At 40.3% G+C, this 17646-nt stretch overlaps 1 pseudogene; it reads right to left on the bottom strand.

Moving 5' to 3' along the window:
* LOC145484529 (autophagy-related protein 2 homolog B-like) overlaps positions 1–17646 on the bottom strand; it is a 41914-nt pseudogene that overhangs the window by 1870 nt on the left and 22398 nt on the right.

The following is a 17646-nucleotide window of genomic DNA, read 5'->3' as shown; positions in this document are numbered from 1 at the left end:
AAATATCATGATAACATCAAGCTGCTAACGATGTACTGAATAACAAACAACAAAACTTACCACGCTTGAGTCTTCTCTTTAGATATCTTCCTTCGAACGGTCAGTCTTCCGTGATAAGCGAACCTTCCTCACACGCTAGCTCTCTTCGGAGAACTGAATGTTATATGTGACTTTCCCTCCTTTAAAGAAGTCCTGAGCATGGAAGAAATAATTTTGAAACTGACAGCTGTCAACTGGAAAAACAGTATAATTGAAGCTCATGTCGCAGTTACTTGGACTTGCTTACACTTGCAAAGCTTGCAAAGAGCGCATGCCCAACTGCATTTGTCTAGGGTGGGTCTCTAAATGTTTACTCAATGAAAAAATTTCCCCGAGGGAGAAAAACTGGAAATTTGTCACGATAGAAGACATTCTAAAAAACGTAAAACCAATCAGAAAGAGTGTCCTGACTAACAAACATTTTTGTCGTTCCAAAGTCAAGTTTATGGCTAATGCTGAGCAGAAAAATTACGATCAAAGACCACGATTTTAAACAAAAGAAGACAAAAGGGCACCAATTGGGGTCCACTAGGAGAGTTTGTCATGTGTTTCTAAGGAAATATCCCTTCATTCCAGAAATTTCTTAATTAAACTCGATCGACACAAAATGTCATCGAAATTGCGCTCAATTTTCGTCTATTGTTTAGTTGTAATAACTAATTTTAACCTAACAATCGATTTGTTGATTGAAATAAATTGAAAACTGGCCTGAGCAAATTGGCCTTCAGGTAAAAGACATCACTTGACAGTGAGTTTCGTTTCAAAAATAACAACGTATCTTCCACCAAGGTGTTTAATTAGTTTTGTTTGCAGACACTGACGTTAGAAAGACATCAGTTTGAGCTGTTAGCTGTTAGCTGTGTCCCTCTAATGCTTAATAATTAAATGTTTCCCACATGAAATAATAAACTGTCACTAATATAACTGGTTACCTAGAATAACCATACGTGGTTATTCTGTTTCTTGGAAATGGTTTGTTTCTTGGAAGCAAAATGGTTGTTTCTTAACCTTTCCTTATTCGAACTATTTGTTGTGCTGTGTTTCATACCCAGACCCTACCCAACTTCAAATGGCTTTTTTTGATAAACCACCTCAAAACTATCTCAATCTTTACATTTTTTCATCGTTTTTGGCTCGCATACATACAATCCCGAGTTCTTCAAAAATGTTTAAATAGTTTTCAATAACAGCTTAAATTAACAAGATCATTTATTTGTACTCATTTGAATACATATGTCGAATGAGCAGGAGCAATGTTTGCGCATTAAATTAGTGTTTTGGAAAGGTTTTGATGTCATGTTTGTTTTTCGAATAGTAAACGAAACCAACGTTCTACGACGAGGCGAATCAGATTGTTGAGGCTTCGAACTGGTGAACTAGCTATGTACTTGTGGATTTTAATGAAAACACACGCACGCCGGAGGTCGTAATCTGGCCGTGTTTCTCAATGACCATTCCGAATACAGAATTGTTTTGGGGAATCCTAAAACCTGGAAACCGGAATCCGAAAACCAAACACGAGAATCCGGAATCCGGAATCCGGAATCCACAAATCAAAGAAATCAAGTTCTTCAAATAAGCGAAAATTATTTTGCGTAGCTTTTGCCTGTAAAAAAGATAATAAATAAGAGGTCAAGTAAAAAATACCTCAAACTTACCCTTTTTTGAAACAAAAATTCCAGCTCTGTTGAAATTCTTGTAACCGTTATTTCTAGTGAGGGCTATGATTATGACAATCGAGATAACGTGCGCCGTAATGATTCCAAGCATCCTGAGAGCGTCTAAAATAAGCTTGCTGGTAATTGCCATTTTGTTTAATAAGTGATCTGCAATTTACCGGAGGTATAAATTTGGCCTTTATGTCTAGTGTAGATACTGAAGAAGGTACAAAATGCCATAGAGAACAGGGTCTCCGTCAGTGGCAGCCTCCTGTACATTTTACGGTCACGCCCCCAACTTTCCATATCCAAAGGCTCCCCTGGCTCGTCTAAATAAATTTGTTCTTCCCAACAGATACACTGAAACTGTTACAAATCACCACTACATATATTTTTGCCGGCCATCGTATCAAAGCAATTTATAGAAATGTTGCACACTCACTTCTGTCTGCTTCTCGCTTGCGAACGGATCGGACTATTGTGTTACTCACAAGTCTTCTCAGAGCAATTTGATCTAGGCAAGAACTGCGCTCTCACCAGGGCCAGGTTGAACAAAACATGGGAAACTTAGCCTGCGTACCAGCGGGCAGGCTCTCGTGTTTGAGCCGGGGGCGCGAGTTGCGAAGCCGCGAGTAGGCACTCGTTCATATGCCAACGCAAACTGAAACTAGACGCTGGAACCTGCTCAGACACTAGAGACAAATACTAGAGCCTGCTCGCAGGATATGGGTAACTCTATCCACCCGAATAATCACTAACCCAGACTCGATAGTGATTTACCCAATGGATAGCTTTATCCAGCTTTTAAACAACCAGGCTAGATGTGTAGCTAAGGGTTGTTCAGAACTAGTCAAGATTTTTTTAACAATTACAATTTGTGGTTGAAGTAAAGCAAAGAAAATAAGTAACAACAAAATAATTTTTCCCTATATTTATTTCTTAGACATTGTTGAAGTGAATTATTTCTATCGTCATTCATAATATGTGGATTCCGGATTCCGGATTCCGGATTCCGGATTCCATATTTTAGGGTTGCCTATTGATTTGTTCTTTGAGCTTCGTCTTTGAGGAACGAAATATATCTAAACTACAAACTTAGAATGGATCAAGCATTTATAAATGTACGAGGAAAGTGAAACAAACGATTAAGATTCGACTCTATAGGTTACCGACGGAGATTGTCTTGCTGCAAGAAGAATGCGCTTGTCAGCTGTCAACCGAAACGCAAACTAATAAGTCGAGGACTCCCGGGTTATTAGCGTACGTAAAATGGACCGTTATTTCATTCAAAATAACAGCGAAGTAGAAATGTACTCATTTAACTGGTACTATACATAAATTCTTTTCAAGATCTTGTTGAAGGATTTGTTACGATTTACTAGTACGAAATATGCAAATTTGTGTAGCAGTTCTCTCGTGATTGTATCCGAAATCTGCACGTTCCGTAAAGTCAAATTACCAACTCTTCCTGTTCGTTGATATCTTTATAACTCTTTAGGAACTGTAAGTTAACTCTTCTTCGTTATTTGTACCTTTATAACCCAAATGGACTGGCAAATTGTCGATCCCGGCCTAAATATAATATACAACGCGGCAATCTCGACTGGCGACCCGCGCGTCGAAATCAGTGGAAAAAATATATATACATCGCAGCCGTCCAAATCGTAGCTAGACTCCAAATGGTAATGCCAGATGATACAGTTTTTTCACTTAAAAATCTTGTCCAGTTTTAATCAAATATGAATCACAAATAACCCAAAAATGTTTTGACTGCCCTCAAGGCTCAGTCATAGCCCAGAGGGGCTAGCGGAGCCAGGCAGCCAGTAACTTTGTCAGTCTTCGGTCGTGACTTTGTCGGCTATGTTTTAAGAGTGCCTGCCTGTAAAAATCAGACAAATCCTTAATTTCGCGGTAAGGGTCGAAAATACGATTTCGCTTATATTCTTATGGTAGATAAGCTAGGGCATGACAAAAACTACTGGATAGTTTTTTTGGCAAAATATCCTTTTATTTCAAAGAATTATGCAAATTAGCAAATTCCGTTAAAATCGTCATTTGACGCACCATTTTATTGAGCAAGTTTGAGAGCCTCGCATGCAAAACCACATCATTCTTCCGTCTTTAAAACACTCAAATATTTTTGTGCAATGCTTAAATGTGTACTGGGTTGATTTTAGGGAATGTTGCGTTGTCTTTTTGGGTGCAAAATAATTAAATTTCGAAGACATGTATTTCATTCACTTAAAAGTACTTCGTGAATATAATTAATTTTCACCATGTGCGAAACCTTCAAATGGATTAAGCTTCTGGTGGTTGAATCGCAGAAGGATGGTCTACAGATTCCTGTAAAAATTTCTTTGGGCAAATGATTGTGAGCGACGCGAGAGCTTTTCAAAGTACGTAAAAAATGCAAATATTTGACAATCGGTCGTCAAATTAGACGTATATCTTAGCATGCGCCACATGACTTGACCTATAACAAGTTGAAATAGACACAGAGCTGATAATTTCGAAATGTTCTAACCCTATTTGTGGTAAAAGGCAGGTCCAAAGCCGATTTGACGTGTTTTTAGTCCATCTCTCACCATTCGTCGCACATAAAGCAGAAGTTTGCTTTTGTTTACACAAGGTTAACGTCCGATGTACATCGCCTACTGTCAACCAATTATTGGTCGAATACCATAAATCTGTGACCATCTTTCTGCGCATATGAACATCACTGCATCTAAGTCCAAAACGGCCGAGTCATTTGTAGATAGTTGCTTACTTTGCTCTGCGCCAAAATTTTACGTTTGATCGATTGCTGACCATTGCTGATAAGCGTGTCGGCGCAGCACAATCTTACAGTCGTTATTTGTTCGTCACGCAATGCTCTCACGGCATATGCTGCACATTTTGAGCTATTTTGTATGGAACACTCTCAGGATAAGTGAAACAATTTAATCATTGTTCATCTGTTTGTTCATATATATAATGATATGTGTATATTTATATAATCGTATTCTATAGTGTACGTGGCCTTGGTCCAAATCATGTTTGTTGTACGTTCTGATGTTTCAGACAACAGCTGATAGAGTTAGTACCTGTACTCACTGGAATCCCTTCTAAGCCACCGTACATTTCCCCGAGGGTAGCCCACGGTATTACATGTAAACCAAAAATAATTGCACTGCGGGAAAAGACCCAGGAATGAGTTTAGCGTCACAGTAAGCAGGGCATGCAGGAAGGGGTGGCCGAGTAAAGGATAACGACAGGGGCAATGGTACACTATTCATTCTTTTTATTTCTTAATTTAATCTCTTCCTACTCAACACGATTGTGTGTTCCCAGTTGTTCCAAGCCTTACGGAGCCTTACGTATTAGGATAGAAATTGTCCTACCCCTACCCCCTAAAATGGGATGACAGCATTGCGTGACGAAGAAGAAACCGCTGCAAGCACGGATTCAAGCCAGGAAACCATTATGATCAAACGTAATATTTTGGTGTAGCAAAGCAAGCAACTATCTACAAATGACTTAGCCGTTTTTGACTTAGATGCAGTGGTGATCATATGTGTCGAAAGAGGGTCACAGATTCATGGTATTCGACCATTAAATAAGTTTACAGTTGCCATGTACATCGGACGTTATGTAAACAAAAGCAAACTTCTGCTTTATGTACGACGAATGGTGATAGAAACATGTCAAGTCGGCTTTAGACCTGCCTTTTACAGCAAATGAGGTTAGAACATTTCGAAATTATCAGCTCTGTGTCTATTTCAATTTTTAAAACATAGGTCAAGTCATGTGGCGCATGCTAAAATATACGTCTAACACGTAAATTGCTGGTTTTCAGTGTCTCGCCATTCAAAATAGATCAAAATTAAAATCAAAACCGTGCAATAGATAAAGTCCAGAATCTGAGAAAAGGAAGAAGGTAAATATGCAAAGACTCTCGCCAAGATTAGGTCACAACATTTTTCCTTATGCAAGATATGCGGAGAAATTTTTTACGCAAATTTATAGAGATTTGTATGGAAGACGCCATGCTGGTGCCCATCCGTATGGGCACCAACATGGCGGCCGGAAACCAACAGAAACATCTGTCACTGAGTTTTGCTACAAAAGCGTGAATTTATCCCTCGAGGAACTCAAAAACATTAAAATAATATTTTTTCTAATACAAAAACTGCTCAGATAGCCAAATTCCTCGAAATAAGTCACTCTTTTAACCAACATGACAGCTCTCTCGGCCGTCATGTAAATGCCGCGTCACGGAGAAGCTTAGAAATTCAGACGTAGTCTATAACAAAACCAAGAACCCATTCGGAACAAAAACTTATATCAATATTAGTTTTCAGCTGCTCTTATACCTCATGAAAGTAAATATCAGGAGGATCAATAGTTTTATAGTTTGAATTTTAGTGACGTCATGTGAAAACCGGCAATTGAAATTTGACGAGGGAATGATCAAATATTTGCATTTTTAACGTACTTTGAAAAGCTCTCGCGTCGCTCACAATCATTTGCCCAAAGAAATTTTTACAGGAATCTGTAGACCATCCTTCTGCGATGCAACCACCAGAAGCTTAATCCATTTGAAGGTTTCGCACATGGTAAAAATCAATTATATTCACGAAGTTTTTTTAAGTGAATGAAATACATGTCTTCGAAATTTAATTATTTTGCACCCAAAAAGACAACGTGACATTCCCTAAAATCAACCCAGTACACATTTAAGCACTGCACAAAAATATTTGAGTGTTTTAAAGACGGAAGAATGATGTGGTTTTGCATGCGAGGCTCTCAAACTTGTTTACTAAAATGGTGCGTCAAATGACGATTTTAACGGAATTTGGTAATTTGCCTATTTCTTTGAAATAAAGGATATTTTGCCAAAAAAACTATCCAGTAGTTTTTATCATGCCCTAGCCTATCTACCATGAAAATATGAGCGAAATCGAATTTTCGACCCTTGCCGAGTTATTTTCCATTTTTATGGACAGGGACTCTTAAGTACTGCGGGATTGGAAGGTATAGGCTCTCGGTGGTATTTCTGTTCGACAAAATCAACCCATCGTTTGCGTCTTTATTGTACCATCGACCGATCATCGTTAGTAAATTGTACAGTATATCTTTCTTTAAATCTGGGACATTGCTGCAACAGCCGATAGCACTTCTGAAAGGCGTTTCTGCGCGCTTTTCGAATGTGTATTGCACCATCCTGAATAGACTCTTCACAGCCCTCTATTTCCTCGTATTTTTATTTGATCGTACACGGGAATAGATTCGCGAGAGAACTGGACGCCAGCGCAAAACGGAAGACTTGACTGGGTAGGGGGTGGGGACCGAGAAAAAGAGAGGGGCTGTAGACATCTTTGGAAAAAAGTGAATTCCCCGTTTCTCTAGCCTGCGTCGCAGACAGTCTAAACCGCCGGTATAGTCCGTCTGCGCAACGGCTCCTAAAAGCTTGTTCTGATATGCCGCAGTTTGTATCCATGTTTGATTGGATAGTTTCTTACGCGCTTTCTGATCGGATAATTCTTGCGAAAGCGAACACGCAACTATCACGTAATGCTAAAAATAATTTTGCGCGGGTTTCCTAAGAACATTTGTACATTTGTACATTAATAAACGTCAAATCTACTTCGATTTGGAAATAAGATGTCTGCAATTACAGCAGAAAGTTAGACTGCTGGCAGTCTGTTTTTCTCTCGAAATTCAGTAGGGGTTATGGGGCGAGACGTTTTGGCTAAAGGGGAATGGGACGAGACTTGGGCGCGGCACCCACGAGAACTCGTCTCACCTTCTTCCCTTCTCGGCCATTCCGCCCTTGCCCCGCCTTCTTCCCCACTCGGCCACCGCCATAACTGCAACGGTACACCCTTTTTCGTTCGCGATAACTAAACACTCGTCCTAGTGACCCTTAGAGAAAAAAACCGGCTGCCAGCAGACTAGAAGGTTGGTAAAAAGCGTTCAAAGCCGTGAGAGAGCAGTTTGAAATCGATAAACTTCTACCTAAACAGGAAAACTCGCTTCGCGAATTTCTTGGAGGTCAAAATATTTTTGTAAACTTGCCAACGGGCTACGGTAAATCTTTGATTTTCCAGTGCCTTCCGATCGCTGCCGATGCTCTGTTCGAAAAGTCTCGTGGTTCCAGTCTTCTCGTTGTAATATCGCCGTTGCGATCGCTTATGGAAGACCAGATTTTCTGGCGAAGCCGGACAAAGATAAATATGGCACCCGTGATAAGAAGCAGCCGGGTGCGGTGTAATAATACAAAATGCAAGTAGCCAACACGTTCACGGAATATTTCAAACTTTGTCCCTCCAGAGCTAACATTTAGAGAGCTCAAAACATATCTTGCAGTACAAATGAGCCAAAAAAACTAGCACGTGGAAAAAAGCAGAGGTGTCAAACTCTACAAATCACACGCGGATAACAGCGGAAACCACACAGACCTATGACCTCTAACGGCTCTATTCTGGTGAAATGTCCTCCTAAAAACACAGGATTATTGCTCAGCGAAATATTCAAAGATCCCCCTATCGTATCATACAAAAGGGGCAGATCCTTAAAGATATACTAGTTCCAGCAAAACTCTCAAAGCGGCTATTTAATACACGTGGATAGGAGTTGTGTAGGCCTGTCACTTTATCGTTAGCATTGCGTGATATATTTCGCAAGAATATGACCAATCACAAGGCGCGTAAGAAACTAGCCAATCAGAAATGGATATCAGAACAAGCTTTTGGGAGCCGTTTCGCAGACGGACTATATCGGGGATTTTATGACACGTCCGGCAGCAACGCAGGCTACGTTTCTCCAGAAACGGAAAATTTCCATTGGTTGAAAGGCGACAAAAGTGTCATCACCTTGACAACGGCTGATCATGATTGCGTCCAGATGCGTTTTGCGGCTTGCAGCAGTCACGGTCATCACTGACACGTGCCGTGATTTGTAATAGAGCGGTTGTTTTTAAAATAGAAGCCGGTTAAGAGAAATTTCAGCGTTTCTTCGCTCGAGGATGAACAGATAGAGGCTACTGTTCATCTTCTTCGGTCGGAAGACGTTGCTGCAATTTTCCCGACCGGCTTTGAGGAAAGTCTGATATATCAACTCTACGCAACGGCAAAAGAAATGCAAATGTGCGAATGCTGAAACAAATCAGGAGAGATGAAAGAGCTTAGGATTCCTTCCATCGTTTTGGCAACAAAGGAAACAAAGGAGGACGTGCTTTTGCTGATTAGCGAAGCGAACTACAAGCTTATTTTCGGAAGACAGAAAATCGGAAATAGCGCTTGATTTCGGCTTTCTCCCCCTTTTAGTAGCTTTTCTAGGAGTTGAAGAAGTCGTCTGAGACGATATTCTCGACACACGAACAAACGTACGTGATGTTGTTTGCAAACTGTTACTTGTAATCAATTAAACAAGCAATTTACCGCTCAAATTTTATTGGTCCGATTTCGTTAATTGGTCAAGTGGTGGAGCTGTAAGTAACAAGGCGATAACAGGGGGAGGAGCCTCTCTATTCTTCTTGCTCGCCTCGCTCGCAAACCCCACCCCCGACCCCCGCGTGCTTCCCGCTCGCTTTTTCTTTCGCGTGCGTAAATAGAGAGGCTGTGAACAGTCTACTTCCTGAAAGAAATGACGTGAGATATTTAACCTTCCTGGGTAGACGTCACAATAGCCGCTGGAGCCATTCATTCTAACAGGGAGTTTAAGAAACGACGTCGCGATCGACAATGCCGAGGACGATGCCTAGTGAAAAATGAGTTACAAGCGAAATTCGCGATTGTCGTAGGAGGCGCGGTGGCCACATGGTTAGTGCTCTTGACTCCGGAGCGAGCGATCCGGGTTCCAGCCCTGACTAGGGTCATTGCGTTGTGTTCTTGGGCAAGACACTTTACTCTCGCGATGCCTCTCCACATCCAGGTGTATAAATGGGTACCGGCGAATTTAATGCTTAAAGCAACCCTGCGATGGATTAGTGTGTCTGGAAAACCCGAAAAACGAATAGCGAGTAGTCGCGAAAACCGAACAACGAATAGTCCCAAATAGCGAACAGCGAATAGTACGAATAGTCTCGAATAGTGCGAATAGTGGCGAACAGTCTCGAATAGTGGCGAATAGTGGCGAATAGTGGCGAATAGTGGCGAATAGTGGCAAATTAGTGGCAAATCGAAGCAAATAGGGTACCCAGTATCTCGCAGTCAACCTCGCAGCAACGTAAGACGGGATTTTCCCTTATCAAGACCAAAAGTGTTTCTAAACGTAATTTCTTGTTTTAACCGCTCCAAAAGCGTAAATACGTCTTAATTAGGTTATCCTTGTGTTTTCTGTTTTCTTAATGTTGGCGATGGACGGCCCGAGCCTGAGTCCGGAGAAGAAATGGTAATAAATTCACTGAAATTCTGTTGCTTATTTGGATAATTAATTAACGTAGGATATTAGACCTAAAGCGGTGACTACTGACGACTATATCGTCACTATTCGCCACTTTTCGCGACTGTTCGCCACTATTCGCTCTATTCGAGACTATTCGCACTATTCGGGACTATTCGCTATTCGCGACTATTCGCTATTCGCTATTCGGGTTTTCCAAACACCCGATGGACTAGCATCCCATCCAGGGGGGAGTAGGAATACTCCTAGTCGCTTCATGCTACTGAAACCGGGATAAGCTCCGGCTTGATGAGCCAGTTGGCTCGTATGCAGACTTTACCTTTACCTAGATCTGTTCGGTACGCCAATGGCTCGAAAAACGTCCTTAAGCCAAATATACAACGACGGCGTTCAATTCCAAATGAAAATACGAAAACTTAGCCGTCGTCGCCCACGTTCCGTAGACGACACAGAACTTGGTCATTTCACGTTGTTGCTTTGCGGAGGACGGCAAAGAAATGTACAAAGATTTATAACGCACGTGCACAGCTATTGTTTTGCTCATTAAACCGCTTTTGTTTAGTGACGTTCTCGTTGCCGTCGTCGTCGTGGTTTTTTTGAGCTCCCTAATAAACTTGTATCTATCCATCTATTTGCACCACATGCGGTCAGCGGTAACACTATTTTAGTGGGTGCTAAACTTATTTCTACGATATAAAGATACGTTGACTCGTGAACATTACTTGTAGGTGCCGCGGGTCCTGGGTGCTTGTTTACAGCTGTCTCGTGAAAGGTTGCAAAGCAAAAACGTTCGCGACAATGCCGAAAGATTGTGCTTTATTATATGGCTAGCTCCGTGAGCGGGCAAGATGAATCAAATCCTGCGCTGTCATTGGCTACCCGAGCGGGCAAGATGGAGCTATCTTGCCCGCTCGGGACTACCCGCCATGTCCCGCAAGAAAAATTTTCCCGAAAGCCATATAATAAATCCTTTATTGACCAAGCTTGTTCGACCAAGATGGCTGGATATTGGCCTCGTTCTTTTTTTGCGAGTTTATGGACCTCTACTCAGTCTCGGTCCATAAACACGCAAAAAAAGAACTTGGCCAATATCCAGCCATCTTGACCTCACACTTGGTCAATAACCCATATATATTGGCGCTTGTTGACCGAACCTTTGTGTGTTTTAGCGAAAAAAAAAAAAACGTTAACGAAGACATGTATTCATATATTTTTTTCTCCTATCGTGCTGAAACACTGGCATTGTCGAGTGTGCTTTTACGTTTCTGTAGGAAAAACTTTCGCGAAACAGTTCTACATGTATTAATTGCTCTGCTCGATAAGAACAGTTTGTCCTTTTGAGTATAAGATGTAATACTGCATATTATACAAAAGAGACCGTATTCCACCACATTTACAACACGACTATTTTATTTCAGATAGCGAAAAAAGTGGAGCAGTCTCAGAGCCAACTGAAATTGTCGAAAAATTAAAGTGCCAGACTGCACTCTTAACCCCTTTCCCAAAATGTATTTAACCTTGACAAAAAGTGTCATTTTAACAAGCTAATCTCAATTCGATAATAAAAATGGAAGTCACCAGGCTCATTTTTGGGTTTTAAGCAATTAAACTAAATTTGGTAGGTTTCAAAGTATTGTATCGTCACGTTCACGAGAAAACTTTTACCTTGGTTTTGTTTTAACTTTACTGAGGTGAAATTTTTAATCGTGTAAACACAGTAGCAAACCTCGGTAAATGCCTCATCAGACATGGTTTAGCTCAGTAACCGACGGTAACCGAGGAAAAGCAGACGTTGCCGCGATATCTTGGCAGCGAGTGTTCGCGCGTGCAGCGCGTAAAGAAGAGAAAAATACAGGGGCACCCAACGAAAATAGACAAAGATTCCTCCTAATGTAAGTAGGTTTCAAGTCAACGGGCAAAAAAGCTAAATAAACTCATGTTTAGGCATAGAAATCCCGGACTGCTGTTTCCCTTTCATTGCCAGGTGCCTAAGCGTTTCGTTTCTGTTAGAATCTCAGTAGCTTAGTAGCAGTGTACAGACAGGCGCAACTAGAAGAAGACCTACCACAATTAGAGAGAAAAAAAAATCATAATCGAGGTATATGGAGAAGAAAAGTACATATTGGAATTTAAAGCGGCCCCGAATAAGAAAAAGTACCGGTAAACATTTACGAAGCCCGGGCTCCGTGGCAGATGCCGTTTCAGGTTTTTTGAGGGAAGAGGCTCAGCGAGGTATCAAAATTTTCTTTCCACTATTCATCTACAAAGCTTTACACTTAAGGAGAGTTTAGCTCGACATCACCGCAAGCAAATTGACAACGACCTGCGTTCGGCATTGGAGTAAAATCAAATTTTATAATTTCCCAATAGTTTCTGAGCAACATTGCAGCACTTGCTTTCCTAGAATACCTCAAACCGTCCGTTGTATGCGCCCTACTGTAGTTAATTAATTTCGTGTAAACAGCTTCTCTAATAACTGTGGTTTAGTTACGAAACCTCGGTGAGCAGTAACCGTAGTAAACCTTTCTCGTGAAAACACGGCATCAGTCTTGATTAGGTCGTAATTTACCAACAATTTAATAACGGGACAGAGAAGTTTACAAGATACCGTGTGGCACAAAGTTTTGCGGGAGTTTTTTTGAGATTGGGTAAGACTGGTGTTTCCAGTTGGGTATCGATTTTTTTCAATTTTCAGGAAGTCGCGTTTCCTTGAAATATGACATAGTCAGCTTATTTATATTACCCAGCACGGCAATGCAATCAGTTACTCTATTACGATTACGTCTTGTCCCATTATTGTAGTTATTTTAACAGCTACACCTGTGGTGAACCATGGACAATTTCATCAGTTTCATTTGAAGATACATTTTAAATTAAAGGCATCAGGAACATTGTGCATGTGAGGTTTCTATGTACAATTTCGCCGGTGGAGTAAATTTTTGCGAGGAAAAATTTTGCGGGAACGTTATTTTTGTGGGAACATTTTTTTTGTGGATCATGGAAAAACCGCAAAATTGGCAAAAACTAGAACCAGCGAAAATTTCGTGTTACACGGTAGTCCCATCGAGTACTCAGCTAACGTTTATTGGTCAATGTCGCATCACACTTGCTGTTTAAGTGTCATATCCTTCTATTGCAAGAGGTTACGCATCTGTAAAAAAGATTAAAACGTTTGGAAACTTACATCTGACAAAAGTACATTTGAGAATTAAAGTAGATTAGTATCACCCAACTAGTGGACTAATGCAAATCCTGCATTTTGATTGGCTACGCTACTAGGGACTATTAGTAATAGTCATCGAGTAGCGAAATTGGCGCCATCGAGCGTGACGCTTTCTTTCGTTTTATTCCCAGATAAATATTTCTTCAACTTGCATTTGCTTACTTTATTATTACCTTTTCTGTCCCACTAGTTGGGTGATACTAAAACAATTAGACCCTTCGCCCTCAAGGGCCACGGGTCAATAGCCCATTCGGCTTCGCCTCATGGGCTATTGACCCGTAGCCGGGTTAATTAGTAGTGTTAATTAGTAGTGATTACACCATCAGATGGTGCATTACATTGTTAAACAAGTGAACACATTAAAGGAAATCCCTCTGTAAGAGAACACCTGAACAATGACAACTCCTCCGTGAAGAAACACATTTCAAAGTGCCAAAACAAAGTCCACAAAGGCATCGAAATCAAGACCATTGTACTAGAAAACGACCCCGCAAATCTACGACTGTTCGAAGCGTTTTACATACGAAACTACAAATCTGCCCTCAACTCCCGAGAGGAATGCAGCGAATTCGCCGACCTTTTATTCTAATAATTATTTTCACATATCTAGAGACTCTATGTATTTTGACACTCGCTCATTAGATCATGTCATTCGTTTTTATTCATATTTGTACCTTATTATTTATCTCATGCATTTCACTCCCCACGTTCTTTCCCTTTTCACACTTTTTTACTTTACATCTGTATATAAGCCTTACGCGGAATATTTTTTCTTATCGCTGATGATGCCGTAGATCGGCGAAACCTTGGATTTGTTAAACGATTTTAATATCATTTTACAGTAGTGTAAGGCCTCAATTTTACCATTTGAATTTGGGTTTAAATGGTGGATTTAGACGGTGATAGACAACTGTGTTGCGGTTGATCCTACCATCGAGAACCTGAAAAAAAAACAAAAAACATAGCGATGAGCAAACAAAAAGAGGTGTTTATTTTCAAGTTCAGTTTATTTTGGTTCATATATTTAACAAGGTATGTTTTAATTCAGCTCTTACAGTCAGACCTCTATCGAGTGGCCCTCTGTTAAATGGTGACCCTCTATTAACGACGACCATAACTGATTTTCTCAGTTCATTTTAAATGAGATGCCAAAACTGTCAATGATCCTCTTTAGACGGTCGAAGCTTGCCTTGCGGACAAAGTTACCAAAAAATCTGTTGACTAGTGCGTGGACTCCTTGGATATATATAGAAACAATAGCCTCAATTTTACGCGAAAATATGCACGGATATTTGTCCGCGGATATTATCTGTTTCGAGAAGCGAACAGTTTTCCGAGAGGGTAAAACTGTGAGCTTCAAGGAACAGATAATGTCCAAGGACAAATATCCGTGCATATATTTTTGCGCCAAATGGAGGCTATTGTGTTTATTATCCTTCATATATTTTTCACAACACACGCAGTTTTGAAAATTGGGGAATATTCTCGGATATTCCCGAGTTTTAGCTGAGGAATATTCGGTCACGTGACGTGTTTAGACCAATCGCGCGCGAGCGAAAATATTTGATGGATTATAAGCTACGATATTTTTCCGCGGACATTATCTACTACGAGAAGTGAACAGTTTCCTCGAGTAAAGCTCCACGAAAACTGTGAGCTCCAAGGAACAGGTAAGTTACAAGGACAAATATCGGAGCATATTTTAAACGCCAAATGGAGGCTATTGCGTTGATCGTCCTTCAAATATTTTTCGCTGAATACGCCCGATCTGAAAATTGGGAAACATCACTTGAATATTCTTAATATTCAGTCGCGTGACGGGTTTAGACCAATCTCGTGCGAGCGACAATATTTGATGGACTATAATACAAGATATTCATTGAAATTATATTTGCTATTTGCCGGCAGAGAGGTCCGTATAGTGAAAAACCTGTGACCTCAGTTACAGTTTTTCAGTTTGCACGAGTGAGTTTTTCAAAAAGCTGAAATTGCACGGGCCGCTTCGGCGAGTGCAATTTCAGCTTTTTGAAAAACTTACAAGTGCAAATTAATTCCAAATTGAACGAGAAAAACCGTATGATTACTTATTAATAATATAAACATGAAAAAAGTCGCGTTGAGGAAGTGCCGGAAGATCTTTCTTGAAGCCATTTTTCTCTCATTCGAGAAAACCTTTTTTCAAAGTTACCGCACAAAATTTTCGTCATCATTTTTCGTGATATCATTTTCTTAGAAAATCTCCTATCATCTTTCAGCCAATCATAATCCAGAATTACTATGTGCAATTTTCACTAGTGTTACACTTTTTGCACTGGTGTTACACTTAAACTGCACTGCTCACAGCCAATCAGAATCGAGCAATTTTTTTATTTATATTTACACAGTAACAAGTCGCGTTGCCATTTTGAATTTGTCACTAATGACATTGTTAACTACTCCGGTTGGCAAAAGTTTTATTCCTTGAACACACACACTAATAATGAATGGATGTCCAGCTAAACTCATAAATTTTCATACTTATGTAAATCTTATCCACGTTTTTTTTTAGCACGCTCTACAATTTTCTTATGAAAGACCAGCGAGACAATCACAGACAGTGAAGAGTGCAATTGATAGCTCTAGCACGGTAGTCACACAGGTCCCAGAACCCCTGCCCGGTTCACTCCCGGTTTGTATTTTTCCCCTTGCAGGAAATGAACGGAAGGAAACCCTGATAAGATTCACTCTTAGCAGTGTGCTTGTTTCATGTGTGTTATTTTCATTCAGGGTCTAAAAATAACTTAATGTTTGTCACGAGAGCCTTTAAATTTTACGCTGGCCGGTGTTTTACGTTGACTTTCGTTCATTTTAAATTAAATAATACGTTGAAGCGGCATACCTCTCTGTGACTTCGTAACTCAATAACACAATGTCTATTAAGACACTACACTGTTCTCCTACGAAACAGCAAACTCTCAGCCAATTAAAGAAGTTCAAGGAACCCGAAATTATTATTGATATGCATCGTTCAACGAGAATAATTTGAATTCATATGATAAAGTACAAACCAGGCGTACCAACGTAACTGAGCTCTTACAACAATTGTTACCGTTGGTTCACTTTGTAACTCGAGAATTTGCGTGCTATTCACAATTGAGCTAGTGACCTGAAGGTTCGTTATCGGAAATCGCGATTAGATCTAATTTGGTCCTAGCATTCTTCCCAAACGTTTGAAAACCTACTTTTATATATCTAGTGTAAGCCTGGAAATGTCAATAGCCCATGTTTGATCTCTCAAAATTCTGGCAAGACTCTGACGCTTTCTGACCAAAATTGTAGTTTTTCTAGGATTCCTTTGTCTTGTAATTCCCATAAGAGACTTGATACAAAGAAAATAGAGATAAAATGTCGAAATTTGGCCGAAACCCTCGGTAGCACGTTGGAATTTTGATATATCGAACTTGGGTTATTGTCTCTCCTTCCTCATGGACACAAGAAGATTCTCACTGCTTACTATTTCTTCAATGGAAGAACTCATTTACATGAAAAACGTCAATGTATTTGTTTGGTGTTCTTACCTGTTCACTGCCATCAGACGTGAAAAGGGACGGCTCAAACATTCCAAGATCTAAAACACATACATAATCTAGAAGAAAAACAATACCTGAATCATAAATCATCAACGAAAATAAATCATTTGCATCAATTAATAGAACTTACTTCTAATATTTGCAGAACCACTGCATTTGTACGAGAGATATAACGCCGCATCATCAATGATAAATCTGCCAAATAACCAACCAGAAAATCAGTTTAGAAGCCAATTCGTCAGTGAAAACACAAAAGTTGTTTCAAGCAATTCACCTAAAACTAAAGTACGTACCTGTAAAGAATATATCAGTTTGCCAAAAGAAAGAAACTTGTTTGACAACAGCCACTCAGAGTGGTTGGAGGACACTTTCCGAGTGTCATTGTCAAATAGGAAAATAAGACCAGCAGCCCGGGATTGCACAGGGAAGGTGCTCGAGACTGGCATTTTGGAAGCGAATTCCCACTAAGAAATCTGAGCCACACTGGAAAATTACTGACTCCCATTCTCAAGTTTCTCCATAATGCAATCTACTTTCATTCTCGTCATAGGCTCTAAAGACTTTTCTCGGTTAGCTGGGTTACAGAGCGACGTTGTCAAGAAAAAAGTGGGGCAGTAGTACGACACGAGAAAGTCAGAGAACGCGTTTCTTCGCTCCTGGCAGTAAGCCACTCTTTTTTACTCAAACCGTCTTTGGCACTGCACCCTAACTAACTGAACGCTTACAAGAGGCTACACTCCTCGTCGTTAGTCATTCTCACTTTCTAAAAGCT

The sequence above is a fragment of the Orbicella franksi genome, chromosome 4 (assembly GCF_964199315.1).
Source record: "Orbicella franksi chromosome 4, jaOrbFran1.1, whole genome shotgun sequence".
NCBI lineage: Eukaryota > Metazoa > Cnidaria > Anthozoa > Scleractinia > Merulinidae > Orbicella > Orbicella franksi.
The sequence above is the reverse complement of the archived record's forward strand: the minus strand, read 5'-3'. Positions and strand labels throughout refer to the sequence as shown.